Here is a 16,743-nt window from a genome sequence, read left to right as displayed (position 1 = left end):
AAAAGTAGAGTACCAGAGCATTGTGGTTTTTTCATTCATTCATTCCACAAATATTTATTAAGCACTTTCTATGTGTAAAGTATTGTGCTAGATTCCGGGGGTACAAGGACAAAATGACGAAATGGGATTTTTAAAAAACCCAAACTGTTTTCTGACATGAATAAAGTTGTTTATTATTTTAAATCAAATTTGGGGTCTTCAGAAAAAGATGGAAATCAAAGGGCATGGACCTGGAGGGTAGAAATACTTTTTGGGGAGATCTGGAAATGGAGGATTGAATAGGTGGGCAGATCAACAAACACTTTCCAGCTGGCAGGTGATGCCAAATGGGAGAATTCTTCTCTCTCTCCTCCCCCAAAGTTGTGAAATTGTGAGCTTGGTGCTAGATGAGAAAAAGAAGGAGGAGGAGAAAGAGGAGGAGGAGGAGGAGTGCAGGATGTGAAGAAGGAATTTAGATCGGGCTTCTTGTTCTATCCAATCCCCCAAATTGAGAAAAGGAAAAGTTCTGATTCAGGACCAAGGTGTGGGGTGTTGGCACAGAATACCTTAGCGGGCAGCAACACAGTGGGTGGGCATGCTTCTCTTTCACAGTGGTCCTGTGAGTCAGTGGAAGAATTGGATTTTTTTTTACCTCAGAGTTGGGCAGTCTAGGATAATCTGTGACCAGGAAATGGAAGGGAAGTTGGTAACCTAATAGCTCCTCTTTGTAAGGAGGGAGAGACCTGGTGGAGTGAGGAAAAGATAAACAAAAGGGACAAAACCAGTGTTTAGTTCCCTCTCTGCCCCCTTTCCCCCCTAGACTATTTGCTATATCTTTCAAAAATTGGTTTGGTGGACCCAACCACGATGCAGGGCCCTGCCCTTTTTGTTTGTTTGTTTCCCCAGCTCTCCCAGCAAATTGTATTTGCTAAAAATGCATGCGGGTGTGGGAGGCTGTCTTTAAAGTGCTGGTATTTGGAATGTTTCTAGGTTGGGCGGCTTTACAAGGGATGGCGACATTACCCTGGATTACCTGAAGTGTGCTCTTAAGCTGGTGTGTGAAATACTTGCTGTTTAAGCGCCTTGTTTTGTTTTCCCTTGGGGCCAAATTGGTCCTGCTCCTACTACCTTGGTAGAGGAAGCCACCCCAGCTACTGCTGATGGCAGCTTGTGGCTTTTATGATGTAGTTAGAGTAGATGATGTTAGAAACGAATCAACTATTTGTTACCCCTCACAAGAGCCCTTGGGTGGGATGGGGCTAGGTAAGGAAAGACAGGTACTGTGAAGTACCTCTACTTCACAGAGGTGAAGTAGGGGTAAACTTCCTGACAATTAAAGCTTTCTCAAACTTGAATGGTCTGATTCAGGAAGCAATGGGTTCTCCTCTTGTTGGAAAGGACTGGATGACCACTTGACCAGCATCTTATAGAGGGAATTCTTACTCAGGTATAGGTTAAACTAGATGTCACCTGTGGTTGTGGGAACATTGAAATGGCTCTGCTATTTACTGTCTGGGTGATCCTGTCTGCCTTAGTTTACGCATCTGTAAAATGAGCTGGAGAAGGAAATGGCAAACCACTGCAGTGTCTTTGCTGAGAAAATCCCAAATGGGGTCACGGAAAGTCAGACACACCTGAAAATAATTGAACAGAGACCTTGGAGAAGTCACTCAAGTTCCCTTGGTCTCAGTTTCCTCATCTATAAAGTGAGGAGGTTAAACTAGATCACCTATGAGGCTTCCAACCTTAAACCTAGGACCCAATGACCTGCATTTAACAGATAATGAAAACAAGGCTCAGCAAGAGAAATGACTTGCCCGGGGTAATAAGCTGCAGAACTAGGATTCTAACCCAGCTCCTCCACTTCCAACTTTGTTCCTTCTAATTCTGAGATTCAGAGACCTGTGATACCTTATTCTAAGGCACACGGGAAAATATTTGGAATTAGCAGACAGCAGCGGTACACCTTTTAACCCATTATTGTTGCTCTCTCTGCAGATTATCTTTAAGTCCCAGTTTGTATAATGGCTTCATCCCTCTCCACAACCAATGCCTTGGTCAGTTGGCTCTAAATGCCCAGATTTGAGGTCCCCTTCCTTTCCCTGCCATCTTTCTGAAATGTCTGGTAACCAGCGGTGACAACCAGAACCTTTAGAAGCCATTCCTAATTTATTGAGGCTACTACTTTTAGCGAGAGGTAATTTAAGGTATTAGGAGGATCCCTGGCCCTGAATCTCAGTTTTCTCCATTGTAAAAGGGAGATAATGATATTTGTATTACCCACATTACTGGGCTGTTATGAGGAAAGCTTTGTAAACTGTAAAGTCCTTTATCTAGTGAACTCTCATTAAGTGAAGCATTTGATGCCAAATTCTAAATGAAAGATTTAAATTAGGGCTGGATTAAGATGGTTTAAGATTATTGCTATTTATCAAATTTAAATTATTTTCTTTTTGTCTTATTTTTATTGGTTTTTTTACGTTACCATTTCTGAATATATGTATTCCCCTTCTTCCAAACATCTATCCCTTGAAAAAAAGAGAGAAAAAAAGAAAAAAATTATTAAAACCAATCAACATATCAACCATGTTTGGCAGTAGATAGATAGATAGATAGATACGTAGATAGATAGATAGAATGGAAATCTATGAAGAGCTTACCATGTGGTAGGCCTTGTGTTAAATGTTAGAGATGCAGACACATGCAAGCAAGATAGACCCTGCCCTCAAAAACTTACCTTCTAACAGAAGACACACAAAATAGGAAGCTGAAAAGGAAGGAGATGTGATGACTGAAAAGTGGTCTGGTTTCAGACAAGATGAGGTGAAAACTCACCTATCAGAGCTCGGTGTCCTAGGGGTGGAGTCCAAGATTCTGGAGGGGCCACTGATGAAGGCAGAGTGCAATATACAATCTTTGACATCTATGGTTTCCTACTTCTGCAAAGAAACTGAAAGGGGGTATAGTCTCTCAATTCGCTTAAGTCAAGCTTGGTAATTAAAATGATACTGGTTTCAATTTTCATTTTTCTTCTTTCCATTTCCATCTGTGCAATTACGTTTGTTATTTTCTTGGTTCTGTTTGCTTCACTATGCATCAATTCAAATAAATTTCCTCATGCTTCTCTGGATTTTTTATATTGATAATTTAACGCTGCACAGTAATATTCCATCACATTCATGTACCCCAATTTGTCTAGCTATCCCAATTGTTGACTATTCCATTTGCTACCAGTTCTTTGTTGCCAGATAAATCACTGTTATTTAAGTATCATTGTATATAGGACCTTTTTTTCTGTCTTTGACCTCCTTTGGGTTATCAGCTGGTGGTATAGTAGATAAAGCACTGGACCTGGAGTCTGGAAGATCAGAGTTTAGGTTTGGCCTCAGACAGTTATTAGCTATATAACTCTGGGCATGTCACTTAACCACTATTTGTCTGTTTCTTCAACTGTAAAATGGGGGTAATAATAGCTCCTACCCCCCAGGGATATTGTGAAGATCAGAGGAAATGCTATTTTTAAAAAGAACTTAGCAGAGTGCCTGTCACATATTAAGTGTTATATAAATGTTTCTTCCATTCCCGATATACCCACAAATGGGATGTTTGAATTAAATGGGCATTTTCATATATTTAAGGCATATTTTCATATTGTTTTCCAGAATGGAAATTCACAGAAATGGACAAATTCACAGCTCTACCAACACCATTTCAGTGTGCCTGCCTTCCCATATACCTCTAACCTTGATTATTTCCTTATTTTGTAGTATTCCAAATATGCTGAATATAGAGTGAAACCTCAAAGTTGTGTTGATCTGCATCTCTCTAATTTTTAGTGATTTGGAGCAGTCTTTCACATAGTTGTTAGTAGTGTTTAGTTTTTTTGTTTAAGAACTGTATTTTCATATATGTTGACCAATTTTTCACTGAAGAATGCTCTTAATTTCGTATATTTAATTCTGAGATATCAGAACCTTTATCAGAGATATTTGATGCAAAGATTTTTTTTTTCACAGTTGATGCTTTCTTTCCTTATTCCAGCTGCATTGATTTTGTTTGTGCAAAAATCCTTACAATTTCATGTAATCAAAATTATCTGTTTTGGGGATTCATTTTCAACTCAATCAAACAAATATTTATTAAGCATCTAGTAGGAGAAAAAAGTGGGAACAATGCACAAATGCTGTCATTATGGAGTTTACAATCTAGTTTGTGCTTGGAAAATAAGACTGTATTCAGATTCTGATCATAGGTTTAGAGCTGGACGGGATTAAAGCGGTCATCAAGTTTGATATATGGGAAAACTCAGACCCAGAGAGGAAAAGGGACTTTTTCAAGGTCACACAGGTATAGGAAGAGACTGAATTGTGATCTGAACCCACATCCTCTGACTCCATATCAAGGGTTCTCTCCACTGCTCCATACATATTCTGAACATAACTGCAGCTTGCCTTTCTAGACTATTTTCACATTTTCCTTTACATGATTGGTATTCCAGCCAAATGATCCTACTTGTTTCTCTGGACTTGTTATTTCATCTCCTTCCTCTCAGCCTAGAATGCCATTCCTTCTCAACGCTGTTTCCTAGAATTTTTTTATTTCTTCAGGGTTCTACTCAGGTGCTGCCTTCTGTGAGAAGTTATTCTTTATTCCTCTGGTTGTTAGTGTTCTCCATCCTTCTTCAAGGTATCTTGCACTTATTTTCATTGTAAATGTTGAATTTCTCCTTGAGACCAGGGACTATTTTTCATTTTTCCTTTGTATTTCCAGCACCTCAAAAAGTACCCTCACTGACAGTATGTCCTTAATGCCTAATGATAGTAATAATATTAATAACTAGCTCACATGGAGCATAAACTTTATCCTGAAGGCAACAAGTCTGTAAATAGATGTTTTTGAGCAGGGTATGACATAAAAGAGAGATTAATTTTAGGAAATTTAATCAGACAAATTGTACAAAATGCATTGAAGACAGGGAAGGCTGGATAGAGGTAGCAAGTTCAGTTGCTTTGTTATTACAATGGCCCTGCTGAGAGGACCTGAAGTTAGAGGTCTTGGGTTGAAGCTCTGGCACGTGCTCTTGCGTGAATTTAGGCATCCCCCTCTCAAGGCCCTAGTTTCTTCATCTTTACAAGACGGCAGTTGGAAGAGATGAACTCTCTGGTCCCTTTTAGCTCTCAGTCTATTATCCTAGGTGATGAATGGTTGTTGTCCTTCATTCTCCAAGAGAACCAAAATGATGACATCATGATAAAGTGAAGTTTCAGGGTGTCTGACTGTGGCTGATCAGACCAATACGAGCTTGGAATGCTCTACCGCAGGTTGGGCACAGAGAGTCTGCATGAACATTTGGGGTGGATACTCCAACTTTGTGCATCCTTTGATTGCTGAGCATTGTTTTCTCTGAACTGTTTCATTTCTGCTTTGCTCATAGAGCACAGCACACTTTCTGATGTGGGCATGCCATGCTGAGCAGTCCTGTGCCAGTGTCTCCCATGTCATACAATCAAATCCAAAGTAATGTGAGGATAAAGTAGGAGATATATATATGTATAGATATATATGTATGTATAGATATAGATATATAGATATGTATCTATATCTATATCTATCTATCTACCTATCTATCTATCTATCTGTCTGTCTGTCTATCTATCTATCTATCTATTTATGTTTTCTCAGAAGGTAGAAATAGGTCCATAGGCAAGCTTTTAGTCCAAAATTAAGCTTTGGTTGTTTGTAATTTTCCTGAAAAAGTCATGTTTTATTTTAGGTAGATTCTAGGTAACATGGTTCTGAACTAAGGTGCAGTCTGTGAGATCATTGCTAAAATGTTGAATGTCAGAGATAATACAGTGAGAATCTATAGGGTTTGGTGATTGTTTGGATAAATAGTAAAAGGGAGGAATCAGAAATGATGGGGAAATTTAGATCCTGGTGAACTAAGAGAATGGAGGTTACCATTAATACAAGTCAAGAAATTAGAAAAGTGAGCTATTTTTGACAGAATGATGATGAATTCAGTTTTGGACACAATGAGTTTCAGGTGATGTCAAGATAGGCAAGTGGAAATTCCCAGTAGGCAGCTAGAAATGTAGGACTGGAGCTTGGGAAAGAGGTGCTGGAAATGAGGCACTGAGAGTTATTCAATTAGAGGTGATAGTAGAAGCTCTGTCTTAGAGGATGGGGGCAAGCAAAGAAGCCAAAGAATATTTCTTATAGATAACATTAAAATATAAGTATTTTCTGTGGTTTCTATTCCCTATAATTTTTTAATGCTGTTTGTTTTAGCATTATTATTATTTTTTGTTTCCTATGATAATAACTGTATAAACATTTGTCTCCCAGGATCTGGAAAAATTTCTGTATCTCAAAGCCCCAGGGTGGTTTCCAATTGGAGACAATCCACATCCCATACAACACCCTTTTTTTATGTAGGGGGGAGGGCAGGGAAAGGAGTGTAGAATGACTGATAAGCCCCACCCTAGGAGTAGGCAGTTTAGCAATGGATAAAGCAACTCATCCTATGTTGGTTTTTTTTTTTTTTTATCTCAAAGATTAAAGAACCCTTTACTGTGATAATTTCCAGCTTTAAGTTTATATGAAGCAGTCCCTAAGAAAGAAAGTTAATTTGATTTTGGAGTATTTGGCAAGCGCGAGGAGTAAGGTTTTCCCATAGTACTTCTATATCTCACACTCAAATATCCATTTTGTATGACAGATCTATTACAAATCAGAAGGTAGCTTGGGGACAGTGAATCATACTTTCCTTCATTCTTCCTCTCTCATCTCTTACCCCACTTAGATTCTTCTTCAAACCTAGCCTCTTTCACAAATAAATTGCTCCATCTCCCTAAAGGACATTGGACTTGAAGCTGGGCAGCCTGCCTGAATTTGAGATCTGATGTTGAGATTTTGGGCAAATCACTTCATTTTTCTGTCCCTTAGCTTCCTCATCTGTAAAATAAGGATAACAAAACCTTCATTACCTACCCTGAAGTATTTTTAAAAAAGTTTGTTTTTTGGGGGGAAGATAAAGCAAGATATTCATGGAAAGTGCTTTGTAAACTATAAAACACCAGCTATAAATAAGAGTTATTATTTTTCTCTCTCATTCCATCCCTACAGAAGAGAATTGTCCTGGAAAAGGAGTGTTATGGAGAGTTGGCCAGCTCACATTAGTAAAGGGTAATGCAGTTAAGGTGACAGTATATAGAGGGAGGACTGGATTTAGTTTGTCTTTCTCTGGGCTTCTATAAAATGAAATGGTTAGACCAAATCAGAGCTTCTTAACCTTTTGTGAGTCATGGACTTCTTTGGCAGTCTGGTGAATCCTGTGGACACTTTCTCAGTTATAATGTATTTAAATCCATAGACTATATAGATTACAAAGGAAAATAATTATATAGAAATTACATTAAAATATTAAAAAAAATTCATGGACCCCAGCTTAAGAACCTTTAGACTAGCTGATCTTTCCATTTCTTGAGTGAAGACATACCAGAACTGAAAATTTAACTACTCCCTGGCCCAACTGTGTGTGGGGAAATGCCCAGTCTTGTGATAAGAGCCTGCAGAATATAAGCTTCTCCGAGGCAGGGAGTTTCATTTTTGTTTTCATATTCCCAGCACCTAGGGCATAATAGTTGCCTAATAAATGTTATTGAATTGAAAATAGATGGTCTAAGGAACCCAGGAAGATTGCACATTAAAAGATTTAGAACAGTACTATTAGGCAGTAAGAGAGAGCTAGATGTTAGCTTTGAGGTATTGGTGTGGCATGTGTAGTATTATTATTAATTAATTTACTTTTTGATTAAAAAGAAGGAAGCCATTCATTTTTGGGGAATATTTGAGTCAGGGAAGGATGGATTTTGTTCATTCAGTGACGCTGATCTACATCTGAAAAATTTTCAGTATGGGTTACAGGTCTCTGAAAGACAGTTTTCTGGGATGCCTTCTAAATACATTAGATGGAGGACCCCTCCCCTCCATCACAGTGATATCCATGTTAAAGATATTTTACCTTATTTTGTAAGGACAAGAGCCTTGTGGGGACTCTTCAGTATGTGTGGATCATGTCAAGAGCTCCTGTGCCTTAATAACCTAGCTTCTGGTTACCAAGGCCACTCTGATTGATTGTGCTGCATCATGCCCAGATGTGGGTAAGAATTCCAGATGCTAAATACCTAATGATGTTTGTGTTCATGCATACCATTCCCCGGTGACTTTTCCAAGCTGGCTTGGTTACTGGAATAAGTTTCCAAATCCCTCTCAACTTCCAGGCCAAATGTCTCTTTCTCTAAAATATAACATGACTTTTTGAGGAAAATTACAAAGATCCAAAGCTTGATTTTGGACTAAAAGCCTACCTATGGACCTATTTCTGCCTTCTGAGAAAACCCACATATCCCACTTTATCCTCACGTATATTAAACAAACCAAAACAAAAGTACTCTGAGATAGAGAAGTAGGTCGAGGTATCCTCATCTTTGCAGCTTGAGGAATCTGTGACAGAGAAGGTTAAGTAACTTGCCCAGGGCAGTTCGTTTGTGATTTTTTAGTAGATTTATCATCACTAAATAGGTATTTGAAGTGGGAGATACAGGATCGTGTTTCTTAGTAGAGCTGAAAGAAACCTTAGAGAGCATCTAGTCATATCACCTATTTTACAATGAGGAAACTGAGGCCTAGGAGTGTTAATTGACTTGCTACAGTAAAATACAAATGCTTGTTGATGATTAATGGATTGATTGCCCAAGAGCTGAAAGGCACTATGTGGCTGGATTTGATTTTGGGCGCTGTGATAGCAAATCCCACTGGTTTTTCATCTCCACCTCTGCAGAGGAAAGAAACCTCTGAAAACAGTGGTCCCCAGCGTAAATGCTGCTGACACATACACCTTCATCCACCCAAATGGCATTAGTGTAAAAATGTATATGCCTGGGTATTTGAAAAAGTCATAATGGTCTTTCAGGTATTAGCTCTTTACCGGGTGGCTTCTCTTGCTGTTTTTCATTTTCATTTGATGTAAGACTAATAAATCTTATTGTTAAAGAACAGAAAGATTGTATCACAGCATTCAGTATTAAAATGCACTCCCTTTTGGGGGAAGCTAAAGAGATGTGTTTACTCTTTAGAGAGATTTAGATTTGATTTTTTGTTTTCTTCATGGTAATTATGTTTGCACTTTGCTGATCGCTAGTTGTGCATTATTACAATGGAAGGTGACAATTTGATTGTCTTCAATTGGAGAAACAAGTAATTTTACATTCACTAAGCTGTCAGGTAATACTAACTCACAGTATTGAGAGCTCCTGGCAATGTGGCTTGGCACCTATATTTAACTGCTTTGATGTTTGTGTAACCTCTGCTGAATCAGAAATACCTTGCCTGCTTGAAATGGTTTTCAGCAGGCACAATGAGGTTTTCATTAGTCAGACAGTCTGAAAATGAACTGCAAAGCCATTGTTTCTCTTTTATGGGGAAGTACTAATGTGTGGTTTAGAGCAAATTGAGTAAAGATGAGCTTGAAATGTGTACCTTATTTCATTACAGGAAAAGGAGAGGCATGATGGAAGTGCTTCATTTAGCTAAGAGGGGCACATCGGAGTTATTAGATATTTTACGTAATTCCTTACTAAACCTCATGAGGTGTGAACTTTCCTTTCTGAGATAGAGAAGTAAAAAGATTATACTGATCTTGAAAATGGTAGTGAGATTGAGAAAAAGGCAGTGAAGGCTTGTCTTGATGCAGAATTTTTTTTATGATTAATTAGGGAGATAGGGTCTTCTACTACTTAGTAATACCTGTCACACCTACCTCACAGGGTTATTACCAAGAGGCTGCTCAATGAGCTAAAATATGAAAATCATTTTGCAAAATTTTAAGAACTATATATGTAATGCTGAGAATGATTGTTATTTTTGTTATCATTTTTATGATGCCTTCATTTGTCAATTAAATTCATCAGGCTTTTATAAAACACCCATTATGTTCAAGGCCTTGAGCAAGGTTCTAGGGATGCAAGATAAAAGAAAAAGTGTCAGTTCTTGCCCTCAAGGAACTTCTGTTTCTCTGGGAATCCCTGGATTTCCCTTGGGTAAATGGGTTTCAAGTTGCGAAAGCAAATCCTGTGCTCACTTTAAAGACTGGTTCTCGTCTCATGTGAACAGGAGAGTCAAAGTGTGAACATTTAAAAATAAATCCATCCTGTTATTATTTTAGACAGCTTCCCCACCCCCACCCCCCAAGCTATTTAAGCAGGCAGGCTTTCATCCGAGCAGCCAAGCTATTGGGCTTGATTAAAATCCTCTAACTTGATGTTTATTTATAGTGCCCATTGTTTAGTTTTGCTTATTGTTAATTGACTGCTTTTATTTATATACTTGGTCCCTGGTTTCCTAAAACAACAAACCCCCAACAAGTTACTGGTAGATAAATGGTGAGAAAACCCAAGTCTTATTTCCATCTAGGAAAAGGCATTGGTAGAGATTACATGAAGGCAAGACTGTTTGCACCAGTGAAGAAACTGGATCCCCAGGGCCACATGGCATAGTCCTAGGACTCCAGCGAATGCTAGCCAATTAGACAGACGTGGTTACGTGATGTAACACTATCAGGAGAAACAATTCATGAGTCAGAGCATTCTGAGACACATGAGCCTCCAGTCCAAAGAACAGTCTTAAGCTATATAAAGTGACAGAAATATTGTCAGCTAAATATACACTCTAGAAAACACAAACTTGGGTGGCTTGGGAAGAATGCAGCTCAGGTAGTGAGCTCCTTGGCTGCTGTATAGGGACTTCAGGGAGCCTTTGAAGGCACCGTGGGGAAGACATAGCTAGGCTGTACTGCGCTGTTCTAAATACTTTCTTAGAGATATTCCAAGGACTCCAAGTATATGATAAACCCTTGTAAATGCTTTGACAGATGACTAAAACCTGAGGGTTGTTGTTACTGTTGTTTTCCTGACTGTGTTTGGTGCTTGTTACCATATGTTTTCCAGTAGGCTTGCCACCCAAATATAGATTCCTAATATTTTCCCTGGCAACCTTGGAAGACTCTGTTTTGCCTATCTTTTTCTCAGTTGCTCATTTGCAGATGTGGGAGGTGTGAGAGAGGCAAAACACGAGGCAGAGGAGGAAAAAGAGGGATTAGAGTAGACACCTAGATGGAGTTGCGGATAGAGCACTGGCTTTGGAGTCAGAAAGCCCTGAGTTCAGATCTGAACTTGGACACTGACTAGTTGTGTCACTCTCGGCAAGTCACTTGACCTTTGTCTCAGTTTCCTCAGTTGTAAAGTGAGGCTAATAATAGTGCTCTCCTCACTGAGTTGTTGTAATGACCAAATGAGATAACATATGTAATGTGATTGGCAAGCCTTAAAGCTCTACACAAATGCTGACTGTTATTGTGGTTAACCTCCTGCTCCTTCTCAAATGCTAAGGTTTATCTGAATGATGGCAGAAGTCCAGAGAGTCCAGCACTGATGACTGGTTGACAGCTTCTCTGCTCCCTACCTAGCAGACAGTTAGGAGAGTCCCTGGAAATCGGAGCACCTTCCTTCTCTGACGGCAAAAGTTTTACTACTCAGACTGGAGATGAAGGGAAGGAAATTCTATGTTCTTTGGCTGTGTTGCTTATAATCTTTGTGAGTGTGCGGGGTGTTGACTAGGGGCAGGAGAGGCATTGTGGTGTAGTAGGGAGAGCCTTGGACTCAGGAGACCTGAGGTCAAATACTATTCGAGACAATATGTAACCAAGGGCAAGTAAGTCATCCTCTTTGATCCTTGGTTTCCTCATCTGTAAAATGGAAATAAGTCTACTTTGTAACCTACCTCATAAAGTGGCTGTTGAAGGATCTAAAAAGTGCTTTTGAAATGTGACATATAATTGTGAAACTGCTGCTTCCTGTGTCTTGGATTCAGATGCACCATGTTATAATTTTAGGAAATAACTGTTTATTTCTTAGTGTCAGGTCAATTACAGCATTAAATTAATAGTGAATTATCTGACTGAGTTAAGTCTGCATCATATTACTAGCCTAGGGCAGAGTTGCAAAAATAAATGTGACTTGGCTTGAGTTTTTAATTTTTCTTTAAATAAGCCAACCATCTGAATATTACTGTAAGTTAGAAATGGTATTTTTCTGAATGAAAGCAAAAAGTGATCCTATCTAGAAAAGGCATAGTATTTGATAATGATCTTTTTATAAGGCATAAAAACATTTTTCAAAGCAGATTCAAAAATATTGTTTCAGTAAATACAGTGGCTACATTGGATAGCTACATGAATCCTAGATAGGCTTGAGACATGGATGCCTGCCAAAATTTGTAAAAATAAAATAAAAATTGGCATTTTGAGGAGATATGCCTTAAGAAAAATTGTTGAAAGAGTAGCCTACAATTCTTGATATGTGAAAATAGCCTTAGAAAAGTGACCATTAAAAAACCCAAAACACTGCCATGAGCTACTTCCAAAAAAAAAAAAAGAAAAAAAAAAAGGAAAAAACAACAGTTCTTAAGTTTTAGAAAAGATTCAGTACGATATCTATAAACATATCTCCTCTTATCGAGATTGGTCCCTTTACTGTCAGCTAACAAGTATCTGATTTCTACGTTTCTTCAACAAACAGACAGACAGAAAGTGTTTTTTAATTGATTGAGAGGTGGTTAACAATTCAATTCAAATCACAAAATCAAAAGTGAAACAGTGCTTGCCACAAAATAACTTGCCGGGATTGAGGGAAGGCACACCATTTAGAAGCATTCATTGCCAAAGTATGTTGCTTTCCTCATGAGGGCTGTGGTGCTCTCTGCCCTCTCTCCCATCCCTCAAATTTGTTGCACCTTAGTGATCTTTTAAAACAGAGGTCTTTAAGCATATTTTTGTTGTGGCAGTCTGGGGAAGCTTATTGGACCCCTTAGAATTATGTTTTTATGTACATAAAATACAATATATGGGATTATAAAGGATAGCAATTATATTAAAAGAGAGTTATCAGAATGTTTTTTAAAAAAATATTTTATGGACCCTAAGTAAAGAACTCCTGACCAAGAGCATTTGACCAGTCCCTGAAACCCTGCTTGTCTTTAGAAGTCTTGTCCTTGAAGTTCCATACCCAGAAGCTCTGCCCAGTGACTGGGCATCTGGGGAATTTGTTCTACCTGAGTGCATCCAGAGGCATGCCAATCCTGGGAACCATGGTTGGGCATTGGGATTCAGTGCCGCATAAAGCAGGTAGAGCCAATCAGCATTGAAAGTTAGCTTTCCTGGATCATCCCGGTGCCCCCAGAAAACCGTCCTGTTTAACCAGTGTGATAAGTTGACAATGTAGTTTTTCTCTCTGATTATAATGTACTCTGTGTAGTCAATACACTGGTACCATGTGAGTGTAATTTCCTCTTTTATTTTATCTCCAATGCACTGTATTATAAATAAACAGTTAAAAAAAAACACCAAACAAATCTGTTGCATCTCCTTTTAAGATTGTACCACTGTAGACACTTGTTCTAGTAAGTAGAATTGGGCCCATTTGATTGCATTTAAATTTCTCCTGCTTCAGCAGTTTGGCTGGGAGCACAGTAAAGAAAAATCCCATGAGCGAGGAGAGTTTAGAATAATAGAACTTGATTTTGTGTATTATCGCGGCACCATTTGCGCTGCTTCAGTTAGGGTTGTGTCAGCACTTCCATTATAAACCCCTGTTTTCAGGGGGTTAGAGCTAGGGAGATATTTTTTTAATACAAATTAAAAAGACAATTCATTGGATGTATTCTAAGTTATAATAGTGTAGAAATAAAACAAAGTATAATCAAATAGAAATTGACCACTTCTTATTTTGGAGGGGGGGGGTGACTTTTTTCTCACCCATTAGTAAAGTGTCAATATCACACAGCCTGGGTCAAAAATAGTGGACACTTGGATGAAAAAAATTTAATGCAAAAACACTGATCTAAGCATTTCTCAAAAAGCATTGCACTTGACTTTTTAAAAAGCTAAACTGTGGGCGTGTTGGATTTATGTGGCTGTTAAGGGGAGCTGTGGTGGCAGAGTGGTTATAGTACTGTCATTAAGAATAGTCACATGTGTCTTGCCAGCTTTGAGAATATAGTTTTCAGAGAACCTACACAGGCGTCTTGTAAGAGACTCATTAAAACAAAACAAAAAAAGAATTAGTGATTGAACACCCAGTAAAAACTAAGCTATCTCAGTTGTGTTAAATCACAGTACTTCAGTAAATAAGGAATAAGTTACAAATTTAAAACAGAAATTCAAGAAGCTTTCCATTTTGATTCAAAAACAAAAAGGAAACTAATAATCCTAACAAATAGAAAATGTCCTCAATTTATTCTTTCTTAAGAAATGAAATTAACTTCATCTTGTATTTCAAAATAATTTTTGGTAGCTAAGCTGGGTTAAATGCAAGAAAGCAGAGAGAAGAAAATGAATAGCCAAAGAAAAGGTTAGATTTTTTAGGGGCCTCCCATGTAATAGTGAAAAGAATGTAGGGTTTAGAGTCAGAGGGCCTGGGTTCATGTCCCAAAATAGAATTGATTACCTGTAGAACTATGGGCATACTCATTTTACTTCTCTAAACTTTGCTTCCCTCATTTGTAAAATGGGAGTAATAATATTTTTGATACCTACCTTATGGTGTTGTTGGCAGGGAAGAATCTTCATTGTTTTTGACATATGGTTATTTTTTACCCTAAAACTTGGATCTGGCGTCAGTATATCTACAATTGTAGAAACTGGTAGAAAACCAGGATTCTAATCTGTCACATGAAAGACAACTATTATGCTGTAAGTAGGTGGAAGCTTTTCTGAATGGTCACTGGAGGAATCACCAAAAGCCTGTTTATGAAGTCGAGGTGAAGCCTTTCCCGACTAATTATATTCAGCGTGTAATTTCTAAACTTCACTCTGAATTTTGATTTTCAATTAACACTCCCAATTTGAAGATAATTTTCTATTTAATGTAATTGCAGGAAATAATTTATTGGCTGATTAAGACCGAGGGCCCAGCCTTCCTTAAGAAAACACTCCCTAACAAACCAGCCTTGAAACCTAACTCATGGTTTTGGCCAGATTTAGACTATTTTCACAGCTGCACGGTTGTGTTTAATGAGGATGGTGCACTATTGTTCCTTGGTGCAATTTGTAGATGGAATTATTCTTAAGAGACTGTTTTCATTTCTGGTTCTGTGTCATGATTGATTTATTCCAGGGAAATAACCAGAGCCATAGCTATTGCAAGGAGCCAGTTCAATTTGCAATAAGATGATGTCTGTCTGTCAGAGAGGTGAAACCACTGGGAGTATGTTGTATTGTGCCTTTCAATTATAGTAAACATTTTTAAAAAATGTCTCTAAAATGGCAGCCTATTTGTTCTTCGGTTTTAATATGAATACTTACATTCACCCCTACATGAGAGCATCTCTTTTCATCCAGTCTATGGAAACTTCTCTCATATTTGCAGCAGTCTTAGGTCACAGTTCTAAAGTGACCAGCCTTGCTTCAGTGGGAGCTAGAGCATCAAAGGAAGAAAGATCTAGGTGGGCTTATAAACTCGGTGGCATTTTCAGGGGCATTTCACCTATTGGCTGGTTTTGACTGAACTGGGCACGTCTGTCTTATTTCCCTTCTCAGATTGGGACACTTGTGCCAACATTTCCTACCTCTCCTTCAGGGAAACAGATATAGATTCATTTGAGTCACCTTCCTGTTGTTTTCTAGGTTCCATTTTTTATAGGAATTTTTGTTCTTATTTGTAGGATGGTTATTATAAACAGGTACTCACATTTTAATATGCTTCAAAGTACTTTCAGGGCTTGTACTACTTTTATTTAGAACTATGCATAATTAGATTAGCTGATCCTATATTAATTTTTTTCACTGTAGGATACTAAATCTGAGCCCCCTCATTAATTGTGAGAAATTTAGCATTAGCTGTTAAATCCTATGTGAAACATGGGCTGCTACATAAAAACTACTGTTTAAATTGGAATTAACTTAATTATTTTTCTTTGCACTTGATATTTCCTTCACTGCAATATTCATGAAAGCATGTGACAGATTTGTAAATTTAACTGTTAATCTCAGATTTCTAGACCCTTTAATCAGTATTTATTTGTCTGTAGAAACAGTACTAGCAAGTTAATGATTTGCTAATTTGAAAAATGCTCATGTGGTTTCCTATGTTAACTGATTTGTGCATTTTTTAAAAAATGGTATGAAATCAATTAATGTTAAAGAGCAATTAAGGTGGGGGATCTTCTTCCCTTCGTTACATAGCAGTTTTAATACTAAAGATGTCATAAACTTGAAGCAGTTCCAAAAATTAGGGGAAAGTGTATTTCTGTTGTCATGCCTCGTAAGTTACAGGGTTGCCTGATTTACTTTCATATATGAAATTAAGAAAATTCTTTTCTCAATAATAAAGTACTATTGCATTTTTAAAAAAGATTCAGTTGAAGAACTGAAATTCTATTACTGTCTGAAAGGGCAAGACAGAGACATTGTATCTCCTCATCAACTTGACTTCTCAAATGGTATCCGATAAGAGTCGTCAATATATTTATATGTGGATATATGTATAAATGAATATTCAGTCATTTGTTTGGAGGACAGATTTAAAAAAACTATTATCCAAAGCAGTCATTTTACTATTCTCATTTCACTGGATTCTTGAAAATGCTTTGTATCTTGTATGTACTATCTAATATAAAATGGAAATATAATTATTTCAGGCACTCAAC

General features: G+C 37.8%; 1 protein-coding gene across 25 annotated transcripts in view; it reads left to right on the top strand.

Annotated features, from left to right (window-relative positions):
- SOX6 (SRY-box transcription factor 6) overlaps positions 1 to 16,743 on the top strand; it is a 666,349-nt gene that overhangs the window by 282,178 nt on the left and 367,428 nt on the right. Inside the window, exon 1 of one of the 25 annotated variants that reach the window (XM_072619580.1) lies at positions 1,119 to 1,426. The exons of the other annotated variants lie outside the window; for them this stretch is intronic. The gene's annotated coding sequence lies outside the window, so the exon portion shown is untranslated. Of the gene's footprint in view, positions 1 to 1,118; positions 1,427 to 16,743 lie in introns of those variants that run through there. 25 annotated transcript variants of the gene reach the window in all.

The sequence above is a fragment of the Notamacropus eugenii genome, chromosome 6 (genome assembly GCF_028372415.1).
Source record: "Notamacropus eugenii isolate mMacEug1 chromosome 6, mMacEug1.pri_v2, whole genome shotgun sequence".
NCBI lineage: Eukaryota > Metazoa > Chordata > Mammalia > Diprotodontia > Macropodidae > Notamacropus > Notamacropus eugenii.
This window is presented reverse-complemented; position numbering and strand designations above follow the sequence as displayed.